The following is a 17,316-nucleotide window of genomic DNA, read 5'->3' as shown; positions in this document are numbered from 1 at the left end:
GAGTCGTTTCCGGCAGTTTTTCTTGCTTCCCCCCCCCCCTCTGCCGTTTGCTAACTCTGTACAGGAGCCTTATCCGTCCATGTATGGAGTATGCTTCACATGTTTGTTAAGGAGGGGATCCACTCATACCGTTCTTTTAAATGGGTTGGAATCAAAAGCTTTTCGTCTTATCAACTTCTTTCCTCTAACTGATTGACTTCAGCCTTTCTCTCATCGCCACAGTGTTGCATCTCTTGCTATGTTCTACCACTATTTTCATGCTAACTACTCTTCTGATCCTGCTAACTGCATGACTCCCCTTCTCCCGCGGCCTCGCTTCACAAGACTTTCTTCTTTCTCTCACCCTATTCTGTTTATCTCTCTAATGCAGGAGTTAGCCAGTAGTCTTAATCTTCATCCCTTTCTCTGGTAAACTCTGGAACTCACTTCCTGCTTCTGTATTTCCTCCTTCTTATGACTTGAACTCTTTCAAGAGGGAGATTTCAAGACAATTATCCTTTAAATTTGACGGCCGCTCTTGACTCTGTTCGGGGACCGGCAACTAAGTAGGGCTTTTTTTTTACAATAATTTTGTTGCCTTTGGCCAGTCCCCCTCTTACATAAAAAAAAAAAAAAAATCATAGTTCACCGTGACGCAGTATTCTAATCTGTCGAATATCCATCAAAATTATTAGCTCTGTCGTGACACACTAAGTGTGTCGTGACGAGTGTCACGACGGACCAATGACTGTCACGATTGCGTGACGACAGACCTATGTCCGTCACGACGCCGCGACTTGATGGGTTGAATATTCGTCGAGTTCCACGATTTTTTTGAACATGCTCAAAAATTCTTGAGGGCCCCGTAATGACCTACGGCCGTCTAGACTCGTTACGAATGACCACAAAACTGCGTCACGACAGAACCATGACCACTATTCTTGGAAATGTCGTGATGAAAATTTTGAATGTGTGACGGTTTTTTTTTTTCAACGAAAGTTAAATAAGTGGAGACAAGAAAAAAAAAATGTGATATTTCCTTAACCTTTTGATTGCTTTGACTCATGAAAATTAATCAAGTGGTCTGGCGCAAACTGTAGAGTGTAATTTTGAAAGATACCACTAATAAAGAAAAGTGACCAGGTATATCAAACTTTTTTGCCTTGTACCTATATATTTTGGTTCAAAATAATCTTTTAATACTTAAATTAACCAAGAGTTATGGCGTCATTAGCGATGCAAAGATATATGCCTATAACATTATGAGTGTGTTACAAGCATACAAAACAAATTTCATCAGGGAAGTAAGGAACATTAACGTAAAAAACTCTTCGGAACGAGTTACTTCCCATCCATATGACGGAACATGGTGGGACAGAAGCAAGAGCCAGGCGGATGTTAAAAATAAAAGCCGATGTCAGCGTGATCAGCCTTCATTACCAGTGAGTAAAACACGTTCTCATATAAACAGTGAAGCAAACTTGGCCTTTAGGCAAACAATGCAGTTTTTGAGAATAAGTCTACGTATAATTTCCCTTTCAATAAAGATTCCTGTTGGGAGGATCGTTGCCTAATTAATGAGAAAATATTGGGCAGTCATCAACATAGAAGTTCAAGTGATAAAGCGATATGAAGAGGAGGAAGAAATCAATGCTGTTAATTGAGAGTCCGCCAGAGATCTTCAAGGATCAGGAATATGAGTAAGGAATTATAAGGAGGTAACATCAGCAAAGACCATGGAATGAGAGAGTACCATGCTACATACTACTACTGTAAAAAAAAATAATAATAATAAATAAACAAAATGATAATAATAATAATAATAATAATAATAATAATAATAATAATAATAATAATAATAATAATAACAATAATAATAATAATAATAATAATAATAACAATAATAATAATAATAATAATAATAATGAAATTAAATAAAAAAATAAATAAATAAAGGAAGAGGCCCAAGAACAATGCACTATGGGAAACCAGTCTTGACATTAATAAATATATGATATCTATAAATAGCAACGTTGACACCTGTAAGCTAAAATAAATAAATAAATAAAATAGATAAAAGTAATAATAATAAATAAATAAATAAATAAATAAATAAATAACTTAGAACATAGTAAGGAATCTTTGATATACGGACCTTAATTCAAAAGCTAATGCTTAATGACTGACTACAATAAAGACAGAAGAGAAATGTAGCAAAACAAGTCTGGTCCTCAGCCCGGCGATAAATCGATTGTACTTCAAAAGGTTTCCAAAGCATATTGATTTTAATCTTGCTCAATCTGTCCAAGAACTATTCAACAAACTAACTTATTAGCTTTCATTGTTCTCGCTCAAGAGGATCTTCAAAAAATACCTTGATAATTGATATCCATCTGTTTTCACGGAGAGTCTTTCGTTGCAAAGGCCTCGCCTGAACGGACACTCAGGAATTTTCTTTATTGCTTCATGTGTGAATTTAAGTTCTAGCCATTTCCAACACTCAAACTTGCTAATTTTGATCCTAAATGGTTATGACTTCGATAAGCTTTTCGACATGAAATTTCCTATTAGTACTTCAGGTAAATGTCATGCAGTTATTGCCTACATTCGGCAGCGAAACAGACAGCTTCATCAAGCTGATGTGAGACTGCTTCATGGATAAAGACTGTATTTGATCTTTTGCGGTGCATCTCCACAACATTCTCAGGAAAACAAACGTAACACATAACGAAGACAAGCACGAGCAAGATTGTCAATTATTTTTTTTAAATAATAAATAATAAATAAATAAATAAATACATAAATAAATAATCGAAAACAATAAAGAAATTGATAGATAAAAGAAAATGATTATGTACATATATATATATATATATATATATATATATATATATATATATATATATATATATATATATATATATATATATATATATATATATATATATATATATATATATATATATATATATATATATATATATATATATATATATATATATATGGGCGGTGACTTTATATTGATATCAGCGGCAGTTGGAGCTGTGAGATGATCATTTCGTGAAGAAGCACAAAAAGTTCACGATTGTGGCTCACTTCACCAACTAGAACAGGCGTTGTTACAAATTAGATACATGCTTAAGAACGTGAGATCTTTAAGACGAATGTTACAGACTTTGCTCGGCAGTCTAATATTCCGTAAGTTGTAGAAGATTCTGTAAGATATTACAGAAGCTCTTTTATTTATTTGCTAATAGAGAATAATGGTGATGTTCGTTTTCATAGTAATATGAAACTAACCAGATGCGAGCAGACCAATAAACACCTGTTGTTGTGTTTCTGAAACACCTCTTTCATGGTGAGCCTATGATGAAAGAATCACACTACTCATTCCATATTACCTTTATAAGTGTATCTCTGTAGGAATTTATCGACCAAAATAAAAAAGTACGAAAGTTGAATGTTACTTTCTCCTTTTGAATATTATTCTGGATGAAAAATCGGTCCTCTGTTTATGCATCGCTGGTGGTGAAGGGAAGCCTAACCTGACAAGCTAAGTGTAATGCGTAGTGTTTGCCTGAGGTACACGCTTTCCCCATCGTCAGGATTCCTCCAAATCCTGAGCATTCTGGAACGGTCTTTGCGTTGCTACACAGACGCCATAGAGTCCTGAAAAACCTTAATATCATTTTTCTCTTTTTTTTTTTATTTCTTCTCGAGTTTTCTGAAGTTTATTATGTACTTACTGTGTCTGCGGATACAAAACCGCATTTGAGACTCAGTTAAAAAGAAAATGTGTGTGGAAATTTGGGGAAAACCCCACTATCTTGAGGCAACATATGGCGGTGAGCAGCAAGGAGGTGGAGACGACTTGGGATACCTGGCCTTGGTTCCACTTGAGCCACTAAGAAGCGGGCATAATGTGTGTGTGTGTGTGTGTGTGTGTGTGTGTGTGTGTGTGTTGTTGTTGTTGTTGTTGTTGTTGTTGCTGTTGTTGTTGTTGTTGTTTTTCTTCTTCTTCTTCTCTTTTCTTTTTTTTTCGGGTTAGTTTGTCTTTGCACGTGAGGCGACGACAATCTTCTCTCACTCGCTCAAGAAAATAGAAAAAAATTATGTTCATATTGTGTTACATTTCAATCTTTCCCTAACGTCTGTGACGTGCATGCTAATGTTAACAGCACGATCTCTTACTTTGCGACGGTGAGTAGCTAAAATATTTCGAACAATATGGTGCGAGACTCACTCGAAAGGACTGGCAAAGGTGCAATTGGTAGAGGACCGGGGTAAGATGTGATGCGAGGAGACAAAACATAGTGGTATCCTGGATGCAAGAAACTCTGACTCTGAAAATCTGAAAGTCCATCCTAATCTGATGAGGTGTCGCTTAACTTGATGGCCTCGTCCGCCATCTTTAACACCCTATGACATATATGATACTTTTAAAACACTTTATTTCGATACAGCAGAGCTTAAAAAAAAAAAAAAGTGAAATTTCATTCAATAATGTAAATCTGAAATAAGCATACACGAAAGAATATTCAGGTACCATAGGTCGTGTGGAAATTTACCACTGAAAAGGGGTATAAAACTGAATTAGACGAGAAATGTAAAAAAAAAAAAAGAATAATAATAATAATAATAATAAAAAAAAAATAAATAAAAGAATAAAAAAAAAAAACAAGTTTGTTCCGTATTTTTACTCGTTCACAAGTTGGACTGCAATCGATTTTTTTTTGTTGTTTTTTAGACTTTTAACATATATTTTGACTTTTATTATTGAATGTTCATTTACACACACACACACACACACACACACACACGAAAAGAAAAAAATCCTGCTGTTTTTGTTTTCTTTTCATCACTCATTTTCCTTATGTGCATTTATTACTTTTTTTCCTCGACATTTTATTCACACTTTCTTTTTTAAGCTTTTTTTTTTTTCCCGCCACAGTCGTCCTTCTCTCCACGGCAACCACCAGCCTGTACCGCCACTGTCATAATTATTTACTCTGTTGTTGTTCTCCATCTCCTACTTTTCTTCTAACCATCACAAGAAGCCTGACCGCCTCTTTCATCACATCCGTCAGAACTTCGGCCTCGCCAAAAAAAAAAAAAAAAAAAAAAAAACTTCGCATGGAGCCTTCCTCGCTGCCTGACAGAAGTCATGCATAACATGGACAAAGAAGACATCCCTTCGCTGTCCAAAAAAGAGAAGAACAAGAACAAGAACAAGAACAAGAACAAGAAGAAAGAAAGAAAGAAAAAAGAAGAAAAGAAACATGAGAAAATCTATACAGATAAAAAACAGATTATGAAAGAGAAAAGAACAAAACTCAACACTGTTCAAAAACGTACTTAGTTTCAATTGATAAAGATCACACAACTGGTTTTATAAATATGAAAAATTTTCCGTCTTCTCGAGGTTGGCAAAGGAATTTTGACACGCCAGACGAAGAGACACCGCCAGCCTGATAGAGCCGTATCTGTAGGCTGCGAGAGATCTTATTGTCAAGGTGTGTGTAGCTAGTAGACTGCCTCCTTCTTTACTACTATTTTTCCCTCGTCCATTTTCTTATGATTCAACTAATGGAAATTATTTAAATTCCTCGCACTTTTCACGCCCTGTTGCGTCTTAGCTTTTCAAGTATATTGCGTCTTTTCTTGACTGCTTACTTTTCTTGACTGTGTTACGGACGTAACACAAATATTGCCTCTAACGTCAGTATCATTTCTATATGCGTTTCTTTATATTGTAAGTTTATTATAAAATCAATAAACACTAATTGTGCTTCATCATTGTTAAAGTAAAGAAAAAAAAAACATTTAATGACTTCCGTAACTTTTCTATGACTTCCGTAACTTTTCTGATACCTAATGTGCCTTATGTAACATTTCAGATGAAGTATTTAGACACAAAGCTTGAAACGTTTCATTGTGTACTTTACTGCATTCACATACAGTTCTGCCTCATTATCAGTTTTGAAAACGTCCCCTAATCATGTAAACGTCAACAACTCCAAGGAAATTGCAATATTCTTTATAAACCTTGGTGTTGCTATTTGACTTTCGATATATGCATTGCTAGGTCTGTATGTCAAAGGATTGCGCAGAATATTGTTACAACAAGGAACATGAAGCAGCTCACTAGAGATAAACACTGGAAAAGTATGGGTGGCCTCAGGTTGCTGCTATAATCACGTCGTCACAAACATCAGATTCCGAAGTGGCAAAGGAAGATCCTACAAGAAATAGAATGGCATACTAAAAGAAGAAAATAAATAAGATAGATAAATAAATTATATATATATATATATATATATATATATATATATATATATATATATATATATATATATATATATATATATATATATATATATATATATATATATATATATATATATATATATATATATATATATATATATATATATATATATACACACACACACACACACACACACACACACACACACACACACACACACACACACACACACACAATCCCTTTTATGGGACTGGCATTTCAGTGGGCTTTTTTTTTTATTAGATTTTTGTTGCCCTTGGCCAGTGTCCTTCCTACATAAAAACACACACACACACACACACACACACACACACACACACACACACACACACACACACACACACACACACACATACACGCGCTTTGACAGTGAAAAACTTTAACTGAAACTGACTGGAGGCGTGACTGGAGGCGTGAGCAACTTAGAGAGCAATATGTAATGGTGTAAACGTAATAACTAGAGGCGTGATGAAGCTGGAAAGCAGTGTGTAATGATGTTAACAGTTAAATAAATGAGGGAAAGCGTGAGGGCATGTGTAACAGTCTCACTATTCACGTCACGGAGTGAGTGGAAGGTGTGAGACCTAGACAAAGTGTGGTGCAAGAAAAATAGAGTGAAGTATGACTCCCCCCTGAAAGTGGTCAAGTCTGGTGGGAAGGGTCTACCAGATTATTATTTTATTTTTATGTAAGAGGGTCACTGGCCAAGGAAAACAAAACCGAAGGAAAAAAAATCATACTTAGGTGCCAGTCCAAAAAGAGACAAGATAATAATCGAAAATTGAAGGATGTCTTGAAAACTCCCTCTTGAAAGAGTTCACATCATAGGAAGGAGGAAATACACAAGCAGGCAAGGAGTTCCAGAATTTAGCAGAGAAAGGGATGGATGATTGAGAATACTGGTTAACTCTTGCATTAGAGAGGCGACAGAATAAGGATGAGAGAAAGAAGAAAGTCTTGTGCAGCGAGGCCGCGGGAAGAAGGGAGGCATGCAGTTAGCAAGATCGGGAGAACAGTTAGCATGAAAATAGCGGTAGAAGAAAGCAAGAGATGCAACACTACGGTGATAAGAATCAGGATGAAGACAGTCAGTTAGAGGAGATGAAAAAATTTTCATTCCACCTTGTCTAAAATAGCAGTATGAGTGGAAATTCCTCCTACATATGAAGCATACTCCATACTTGGGCGGATAAAGCCCCTATACAGAGTTAACCGATGGGGGGGGAAGAGAAAAAATAAAGCTGGCGGAGACGATTCAGAACACCTAACTTAATAGAAGTTGTTTTAGCTAGAGATGAGATGTGAAATTTCCAATTTAGATTATAAGTAAAGGACAGACCAAGGATGTTCAGTGTAGAAGAGGGGGACAGCTGAGTGTCATTGAAGAAGAGGGGATAGTTGTCGAGAAAGTTGTATCGAGTTGATAGATGAAGGAATTGGATTTTTGAGGCATTGAACAATACTAAGTTTACTCTGCCCCAATCAGAATTTTTAGAGAGTTCAGAAGCCAGACGTTCTGTAGCTTCACTGCGTGAATTATTTACTTCCTGAAGGGTTGGAGGTCAACGAAAAAACGGTAAAGTGCAGGGTGGTATCATCAGCGTAGGAGTGGATAGGACAAGAAGTTTGGTTTAGAAGACCATTGATGAATCACACAATGTAACAAATTTTCACTTTTGTTTTGTCCTTGTCCCCAAATCATAATTTTCCCAGTTATTTCCATCTAAACAATATATATATATATATATATACGAGTATATATATAGTTATTTTGATCCTAAAACTTTGTTTTTGTGGTTTGGACAATGAATTTACATTCTTTACTTATTTCATTATAGTATTGGTTTACTATTGGTTTTCATGTCAGGTAAAGACCTTTGCAAAATCTCAGTTACTTATCTAATTCCTTTTAAAAATGTTGCAAATAAGTTAAAACAATGAAAGAAAAATATAAAGTGTTGTAAAGATTTTTAATTTTAGTAAGATCATTCTTGAACTGACCAGATCTAGCAAGAAATTTCTCATATTTAGAAGAATTTGCTTACCTTTCAGTTTTCTCAAATCTTCCAGAATGTTCTACCAGACACTTTTAGAAGTTTCTAGAAAATTTTAGAATATTCTATTCAATGTAAACATTTCCAGAATATTCTAGGACTTTTTAGAATACAGTAGAAATATGAAGTATCAACAATTTTCTAGAATCTGCAAGAATTTTGTAGAATGATTTAGAATATCCTGAAGTAGGTTCAAGAATATTCTAGAAAGATTGAGAAGATTCTGGAAAACATTCTAGAAAGACTAAGAATATTCTAGAGTACTGCTTGACACTATAAAAGTAGGGACTTGCAGACCACCAATCAGTTCTGCATTGGCTGCCTGAGAAGATATATCACAAGAGGTGAAATGGCATCAAGAGGCTGCAATCATTCTCCAGATACATTCTGCTACATATATGGTCAATTCATCAAGACAAGAGCAAAGAAGTTCTCTGTGACAGCATCTGGAAAAATGTGTGAAGCTTATGAAGCATATTTTGCTGTGCCAGCTGGGGGACCAAGACAAGACCTGGGCACCTCATTTTGCTTGTGAGCATTGTAAGAGAACACCGGGGGCTAAAATAGCTGTTAGTTTTTCAAGAGTAAAATCCAATTAAGAATTAAGAATAAAAATAAAATAAGTTTAACAGAAACACATACTGTTGTTCTTTTACAGGAAAACAGAGCAATGAAATTTGCTATTCCTAGAATATGGCGTGAACCTACTGATCACTCAACTGACTGCTTTTTCTGCATGGTGGATCGTTCCAAACACCTGTTGTTTTCTATCCAGACATTCCATCTTCCATTGCACCAGTACCACATAATGCTGATTTTCCTGTACCAGCTCCTCCAGAAAGAAGTTAACTATCAGAGGAATGCAGCAAGTCAGAAGATGAGCTAAACAGAGAGGAAGACTGTGACATCACTGATACAATTGTAGTTGAGAGGAATCCTTACTACCCAGATCAAAGAGGCCTCTATGACCTCATCAGAGATCTTGGTTTGACGAGGTCAAATGGTGAGCTTTTGATTTCAAGGTTGAAGGAATGGGATTTACTTGAAGGTTGTGTGCAAATGACCAGCCAAAGAAAACGCCACAAACATTTCTCCAGCTTCTTTCCAAAGGAAGATAGGCTATGCTACTACATTGATGTATCAGGCTTGTTTGATGCTATTGGAATTGCTTGCAATGCAGATGAATGGAGACTTTTCATTGACAGCTCCTCCAAAAGCCTGAAAGCTGTACTTCTGCACAATGGAAACAAGTATCCATCTCTGCCTCTTGCTCATTCTGTGCATCTTAAGGAGGACAACAACAGTATAAAGCTTCTACTGGAAACTTTGAACTACAACAAATATGGCTGGAAAGTTAATGGAGACTTCAAGATGGTGGCTTTCTTGATGGGACTGCAAGGTTTTACCAAGAATCCCTGTTTTCTTTGCCTTTAGGACAGTAGAGACAGAGCAGCATATTACCAGAGAAAGCACTGGCCTCCAGTGGGAGCACACAATATCAAACATGAGCAATTGGTGAATCCTTAAAAGGTTTTGTTTTCTCCACTACACATCAAACTGGGTCAGTTTGTTACAGCTATTGGCAAGGAGCCTGGTGCCTTCAAATATCTTCAAGACTTCTTTCCTAAGCTTTCAAAGGCAAAGGTGAAAGCTGGTATCTTCGTTGGGCCACAAGTAAGGAAAATTATGGAGTGCTCAGAATTTCTACAGCTCCCAGAAAAGGAGTAAAAAGCTTGGGAGTGTTTCACTGCTGCAGTATAGGGCTTTCTTGGCAACAACAAGGCTGATAACTATATGGAACTGGTTGAAGCTTTAGTGAAAAACTATGGCGAGATGGGCTGCAGAATGTCCTTGAAGGTCCATATCCTAGATGCTCACTTCGAAAGCTTAAAAAACATGGGAGCATATTTAGAGGAATAAGGGGAGCGCGTCCACCAAAATATAATGAACTTTGAACAGAGATATCAGGGATCTTTCAATGAAAACATGATGGGAGACTAAATTTGGGAGCTCATACGGGAACGTGATTTGTTATATTCACGCAAATCAAGAAAGCTGTTCATTTTTTAATCCTAAAAATTAGTTTCAGAAGTATTAAAATATTTTTTTTTTATGTCATTTGAACTATACATGTCCAAAAATGGTAAAAGTGTGGAATTTAGGTATTTTAGGGCCCCCCCCCAAAAAAAAAAAAAAAAAAAAAAAAATATGAAAGTCACAAAAGCAAAGTTTGACAGGATTAATAGACATTTTCTATTGTTTTGTAATGAAAAGAGTTCGGAAATAACACTTGCTTATCAAAGACAAAAATCTTCTTACACAGTGAATAGAAAGAGACTGGGTGACAGGCCAGAAACCTGAGGAACACCACTATTAATAGATTTTGGAGAAGAGCATTGACCGTCTATCACACCAGCAATAGAACGGTCAAAAAGGAAACTTGAAATGGTTACAGAGAGGACAGAAACTGTAGAAGGGTAATTTGGAAATCAAAGCTTTGTGCCAGATTCTATCAAAAGCTTTCGATATGTCTAAGGCAACTACGTAAGTTTCACGAAAACCTCTAAAAGAGGATGACCAAGAATCAGTAAAGAAAGCTAGAAAATCATCAGAAGTGGAGCCTTGACGGAGCTCATACTGGTGATCAGATAAAAGGCTGTGAAGTGATAAATGCTTAAGAATCTTCCTGTTGACGATAGATTAAAAAACTTTAGGTAGAAAGGAAATTAAAGCAATAGGACGGTAGTTTGAAGGATTAGAACTGTCACCCTTTTTAGGAACAGGCTGAATGAAGGCAAAACTTCCAGCAAGGAAAAACAGATGTTGATAGACTGAGTTGAAAGAGCCTGACTAGACAAGGTGCAAGCACGGAGTTTCGGAGAACTATAGGAGGGACCCCATCAGGTCCATAAGCCTTTATAGGGTTTAGGCCAGCGAGGGCAATGAAAACATCAATGGGAATGATTTTAATGGGTTGCATGAGGTAGTAAGAGGACGGAGAAGAGAAAAAAACAAGCTCTGAATTATTCAAGATAGAATTTTTAGCAAAGGTTTGGGCGAGGAGTTCAGTTTTAGAAATAGATGAGATGACAGTGATGCTGTCAGGTTGAAGTAAGATAAAGAAGCAGTTATTGGAGATGTTTTTGGCTAGGTGCCAGAAGTCACGAGGGGGAGTTAGATCTTGAAAGCTTTTGGCACTTTCTATTAATGAAAGAGTTTTCAGCTAGTTGGAGAACAGACTTGGCATGATTCCAGGCAGAAAGATAAAGCGTATGAGACTTAAGTGATGGAAGGCTGAATTACCCTTTCTGAGCCACTTTTCTATCATGTACAGCACGAAAACAAGTTATGTTAAACCAGAGTTTGGAAGGTTTAAGTCGAGAAAAAGAATAAGGAATGTACGCCTCTATAACAGACACTATCAGCTTTATTATGCACTCAGCATACTGAGACGGATCTCTGACATGGAAACAGTAATCATTCCAAGGAAAATCAGCATAACACCTAAGTTCCCTTCAATTAGCAGAAGCAAAATGCCAGAGGCATCTCCACTTTGGGGATCCTGAGCGATAAGACAAGATACAGATATGAGATTGTGATCGGAGGAGCCCAACGTAGAAGATAGGGTGAGAGCATAAGCATTAGAGGTTAGGAAAAAGTCAAGAGTGTTGGGTATATCTCCAAGACGGTCAGGAATACGAGTAGGGTGTTGCACCAGTTGCTCTAGGATAGAGGATAGCAAAGTTAAAGGTTAGTTCACCAGGATGGTCAGTGAAACGATAAGAAAACCAAAGCTGGTGGTGAACATTGAAGTCTCCATGAATAGAGATCTCCAAAAAAGGAAAAAGTCAGAATGTGCTCCACTCTAAAAGTTAAGTAGTCAAAGAATTTTTTATTGTCAGAGAAGTTAGGTGCCATAATTTTAGTTTGACAGTGACTCTGTAGTCGTAGCCAGATGGAAGAAAATTCGGAAGATTCAAGAACGTGGGCACAAGAGCGGGCTAAGTCGTTGCGCACATAGACGTAACATTCAGCTTTGGATTGAAAATAAGGATTGAGAAAATAGGAGGAAACAGAAAAGGGGCTACTATCAATTGTTTCAGGCACCTGTGTTTCAATGAAGAAAAGAAGATGAGATTTAGTTGAGGAGAGGTAGTGTTCTGCAGACTGAAAATTGGATCTTAGACCGCGAATGTTGCAAAAGTTAACGAAGAAAAATGTTGAGGTGGGTGTCAAGACACTTAGGATCGATACCAGAAAAGCAGTCCGACATGAGGACATTTGTAGTCCCCTCCCCAGATGGAGACTACGAGGCTGGTATAGGACTCGCCATGATAATTTTTGAATTTTGAGGGAAGGGTGTGTATGTAATGAGGTTCATGTAGCTTTGTGTGAAATAAGAGAGTTGTCTTTAGAGGGCAGACTGTGACACAATAACACAATAAACCTCCTCTTTAAAAGGTAATAAAAAGTGTGTAAAACAAAGTTAAACGGCGTCATAGAGCTGACATTTCCTTTGTAAAAAAAAAATATATATATATATATATATATATATATATATATATATATATATATATATATATATATATATATATATATATATATATATATATATATATATATATATACAACAAAATACAAGAAACTAAAGTTTAATGTAGTAGAAATTCAAATCTAAATAAATTTTATATATATATATATATATATATATATATATATATATATATATATATATATATATATATATATATATATATATATATATATATATATATATATAATTTAATTTAATGTAGTAGAAATTCAAATCTAAATAAATTAGAGAGAGAGAGAGAGAGAGAGAGAGAGAGAGAGAGAGAGAGAGAGAGAGAGAGAGAGAGAGAGAGAGAGAGAGAGAGAGATACCATGTAATTAAAAGAAAACTACAACATATACTGAAAAGACACTATCCTTTTATTGAAAAATGTACATGGCATAACTCCTCGTAATGCCATCTTACACAAAGAACCTGGAGGAGCTTCAAGTTTCTGCGGGGGGGGAAGGTGCGCTGTGGGGTCGGATAACAGTGACGCGGAGTGGGAGACGGAACTCAAGGAAACTTTTTTTTTTTTTATTTCATTAGAGAAAGAAGGTGAATGATAAAGAGTTTGGACAGAGGAAGGTGTATAGTTAGAAATGGAAAGACTGTAGAGAGAAAAGACTGGGCAGACCACATTGCTATTTTTTTTATATAGGAGGTTTTCTGTCTGTGTCTGCATCGGTGGTTCAGTGGTTGTGTCAAGGAAACTCGACTCAGGTCGCCAGTTATATTGTGGGGTGGAGGGAAGGAAAAGGAAACATTGGCAACTGCCATCCCCTGAGCGATTGTAGCACGATCGTTTTCTTTTTCCTTTTTTTTTTCTTTTTTTTATCAAGCAAGAGAGAAACTGGCCTACGGCAACAAAAAAGAACGAAAAGAAAAAAGGCCTACTGAGGTGCCAATCTCTAAAGAAAGGAGGATGAGTGTTTTGAAACTGCGCTCTTGAGATAAGCCATAGTCAGAGAAAGAAAGAAATGCAGTAGACAAGGAGTTCCAGAGTTTACAATAAAAAAAGGATGAATAATTGAAAGTATTGGTTAACTCTTGCACTAGAGATGTCGAGAAAACAGGCGAAAGAAAGAAGAAAGTCTTGTGAAAGGAGGACGTGGGAGGAGGTGAGGCATGCCGTTAGCAAGATCATAAGAGCAGTTAGAGTGAAAATAGCGGTAGAAGATAACAAGAGATGGAACACAGCGAAGAAGAGAGAAAAACTAAAGACAGCCAGTTAGTCATCCTGAACTCTCTAATACTTACAGATAAAAAATAATGGTGAGGGAATGTAGAAAGTCTTGTGCAGCAAGGACGCGGGAGGAGGCTGTTAGCAAATCATAAAGAGAAGTTCGAGTGAAAATAGCGGTAGAATATACTAAGAGATGCAACATTGTGGAAAAAGGAAGGAGGCTAAAGAAAGCCAGTTAAGTCATCTTAAGCTTTCTAACACTTAGTTAAATATATCTTAACATTAGCAACAACACCCTAACATAAATAACCAAACTTAATACTAAAAATACTTTGTCAAACATATCCCAAGATGGAAGACAAAAAATGTAAACATACACAAGCCTTTCGGAGCGAGATCAAAACAAGGACTGGTTTCTGGGCCTAATCCTGGAAGATGGAACTGGATCAAAACTAAAGATAGAACATGCCTTGGATATGACAATCAAGTTAAAAATAGCTCACGCCCATGTGGTTTCACAATGTACATCATTATATGAATGTATGTATCACTACGATGGCTCGTTTCCCTTCCATTAGCGACTTTAGCTAGGGAGGGAACACAGACTTGTCGACCCTCAATCGGTGCCATGTTGGATTCCGCTTGGCTCCCTGTTATTCTTACCAACATCTGCCTGCTCCCTGTTCTCTCGAAGCTCGCGTGAGGCTCTGTGAGTGCCTTGTCGTCAGCCTTTGTTGTGGATCTCAGCTCTTATACAGTTGATAATAAGGAAGTATTGTAAGTCAATCCTTTTTCCTTGTGCCCTCCTTGTAAAAGACAGGCAAAGGAACAAAGGACATAAGGAAAACAGATTAAAAAATATAACTAAATATAAGAAGAAATGCTAGAAAAAAAAATGAAGACAGTAGAAAATTATGGACTTAAAAACAGAAATGAAAGACTGATTGACTATAAAAACAAAGAAGAAAGTGATTGGTTGACTACCTAAGTAACGAACGAATTTTTTCAGGTCTCAAATTAAGAGGTCAGATGATGTCGATAGAAAAAAAAATCAACAGTTTTGATAAGATAGTACGATATAAAACTAAAACGAATTTTATTAATAAAAACTCCATGAAAAAAAATCTTAAAAATAATAATGATAAAAAAATTTTAAAAACGTAAAATCAAATTAATTACGATCTTAAATAAAAGGAATGTAGTAGTAAGATAGAAGCTTTATGAAATGATAATTAGAAAAAAAATATGATACTAAGAGCAACAAAAATTAAATGGAGTGTTCGAACCAATTCTGGTGGCACAAGCAACAAAGGTAACAACATTAAACACAGCATCCAATTATTACGCAGCAGGAACAAAAAAAAAAAAAAAAAAGTTTTCAAAGTTGTACTATGATGAGAGAGGTGAAAGGGGATAATGAGAATGCTGTATTTAAAAGGATGGTTAATTGCATGAATTAATAAATTACACATACATTTAGTATTTTTTTTTTTATTTGTAAACTGATTCAAGATGAAGATTCATAGAGATGAATTAAATGACAGGAAAGACATGACAGTTTAATGACAACGCAGAACTTGAGATTAATGCAGCAGTTAAATTGAAATCAAATAAAGCCGACACAAAATCTCAGTAACAGACTAAAACAAGTATTCTCTTTCTGTTCATAACGCTTCCATTATAAAGTGAAATATGATCAGCCACTACATTCACCAAGAAAGTGATGAATTCTTTGATGAATGTGAAATGTTTAGTTTCCTGATTAGATTCATAGCAGGAATTACATTACAAAGAGATAAAAGAACAACATTAATTAAAGAGCTAATGAGTATGATATGAAAACACAACAGTGACGAAGCTGACGGAGGGAAGTAAGCGAGAATACTTATGTTCAAAATAATCAGAGAGCAAAATGTGTGTGGGAGCTGCCCGCTTGGATGTCACAACAGTTAATGGTGAGGAGACGTCTGACAGAAGGAAAGTAACAAAGCCATAATGAGAGAGAGAGAGAGAGAGAGAGAGAGAGAGAGAGAGAGAGAGAGAGAGAGAGAGAGAGAGAGAGAGAGAGAGAGAGAGAGAGAATCAGGACTGATTTAGAGCGCAACACTTTAGTGATATTTTTTATTTATTTATTTTTATTTATTTATTTATTTGTTTATTCATTATTATTATCATTATTATTATTATTATTATTAATTTTTTTTTTTTTTTACGTACAGTCTTATGTATTCTATTTTGTTTCTGGTGTTCATGTTTCTCTCTACCCATTTTGTTTAAATTATTTTACTTGGTGCCATAGTCATCTCAGGTATGTTGGCGTCATGGTAATTTTAGACATGGTATTTATTGATAAGTATTTGTACGTAATGTGTTCGTTTACTTCTACTGTTAGTTTCATCACATTTTGCATTTTGTCTTTTTTTCCCATATGCTTTGGTGCATTATTATTATTATTATTATTATTATTATTATTATTATTATTATTATTATTATTATTATTGTTATTATTATTACTATTTTGTCGTTGACGTACCTTTATTGTGTTCGTGTTCAATGCAACTGTGAGTCTTGACTGAACGTGGATCAACATTAAACTTGATAACTGGAGCTTTTAAGACCATGTTGGACAACTATGTAATGATGTGTTTTATACCAAGTCCGGACATCCGTCTGTATGTATGTATATATTGTCACATAAAATATAAACAGAATGGCTTTTTCTTTCTTCTTCTTCTTCTTTTTTACGTGGATGGAGAGATCACAGCATGAAGGTGACCCCATGATGCTGGCCATGAGAGCAGTCATTAGTATCGGGTAAAACACGAGACGAGGCACAGGAACAGGAAATCGATGCCGACATAAGAGATCTGGAGCAGGCATTGTTACATTTCAGGTTCCGCAGACGTTGTACTTATCAGGGAACAAATTCTAGTTTGTCAGTCCACGCGAGCTTCTCTGTGCAGCAAAACGTGGATGAAAGTGACCGCGTAGTTCTTTCTTGTTTCCGTGTGCCAAGTCACCCTCAGCTGTGGAAACCTGCAGGTGGAATAGGAGGGGGGGAGGGGGGGCGCTAAATAAACTATGCCGGTGGTCACAATTTTAATGTCTATTTCTGTTTGATGATGGCAATAAATGTATTTACTTCAAATTGTACTTTACAAACACACACACACACACACACACACACACACACACACACACACACACACACACACAC

This window comes from Scylla paramamosain, chromosome 14 (genome assembly GCF_035594125.1).
Source record: "Scylla paramamosain isolate STU-SP2022 chromosome 14, ASM3559412v1, whole genome shotgun sequence".
Taxonomy (NCBI): domain Eukaryota; kingdom Metazoa; phylum Arthropoda; class Malacostraca; order Decapoda; family Portunidae; genus Scylla; species Scylla paramamosain.
This window is presented reverse-complemented; position numbering follows the sequence as displayed.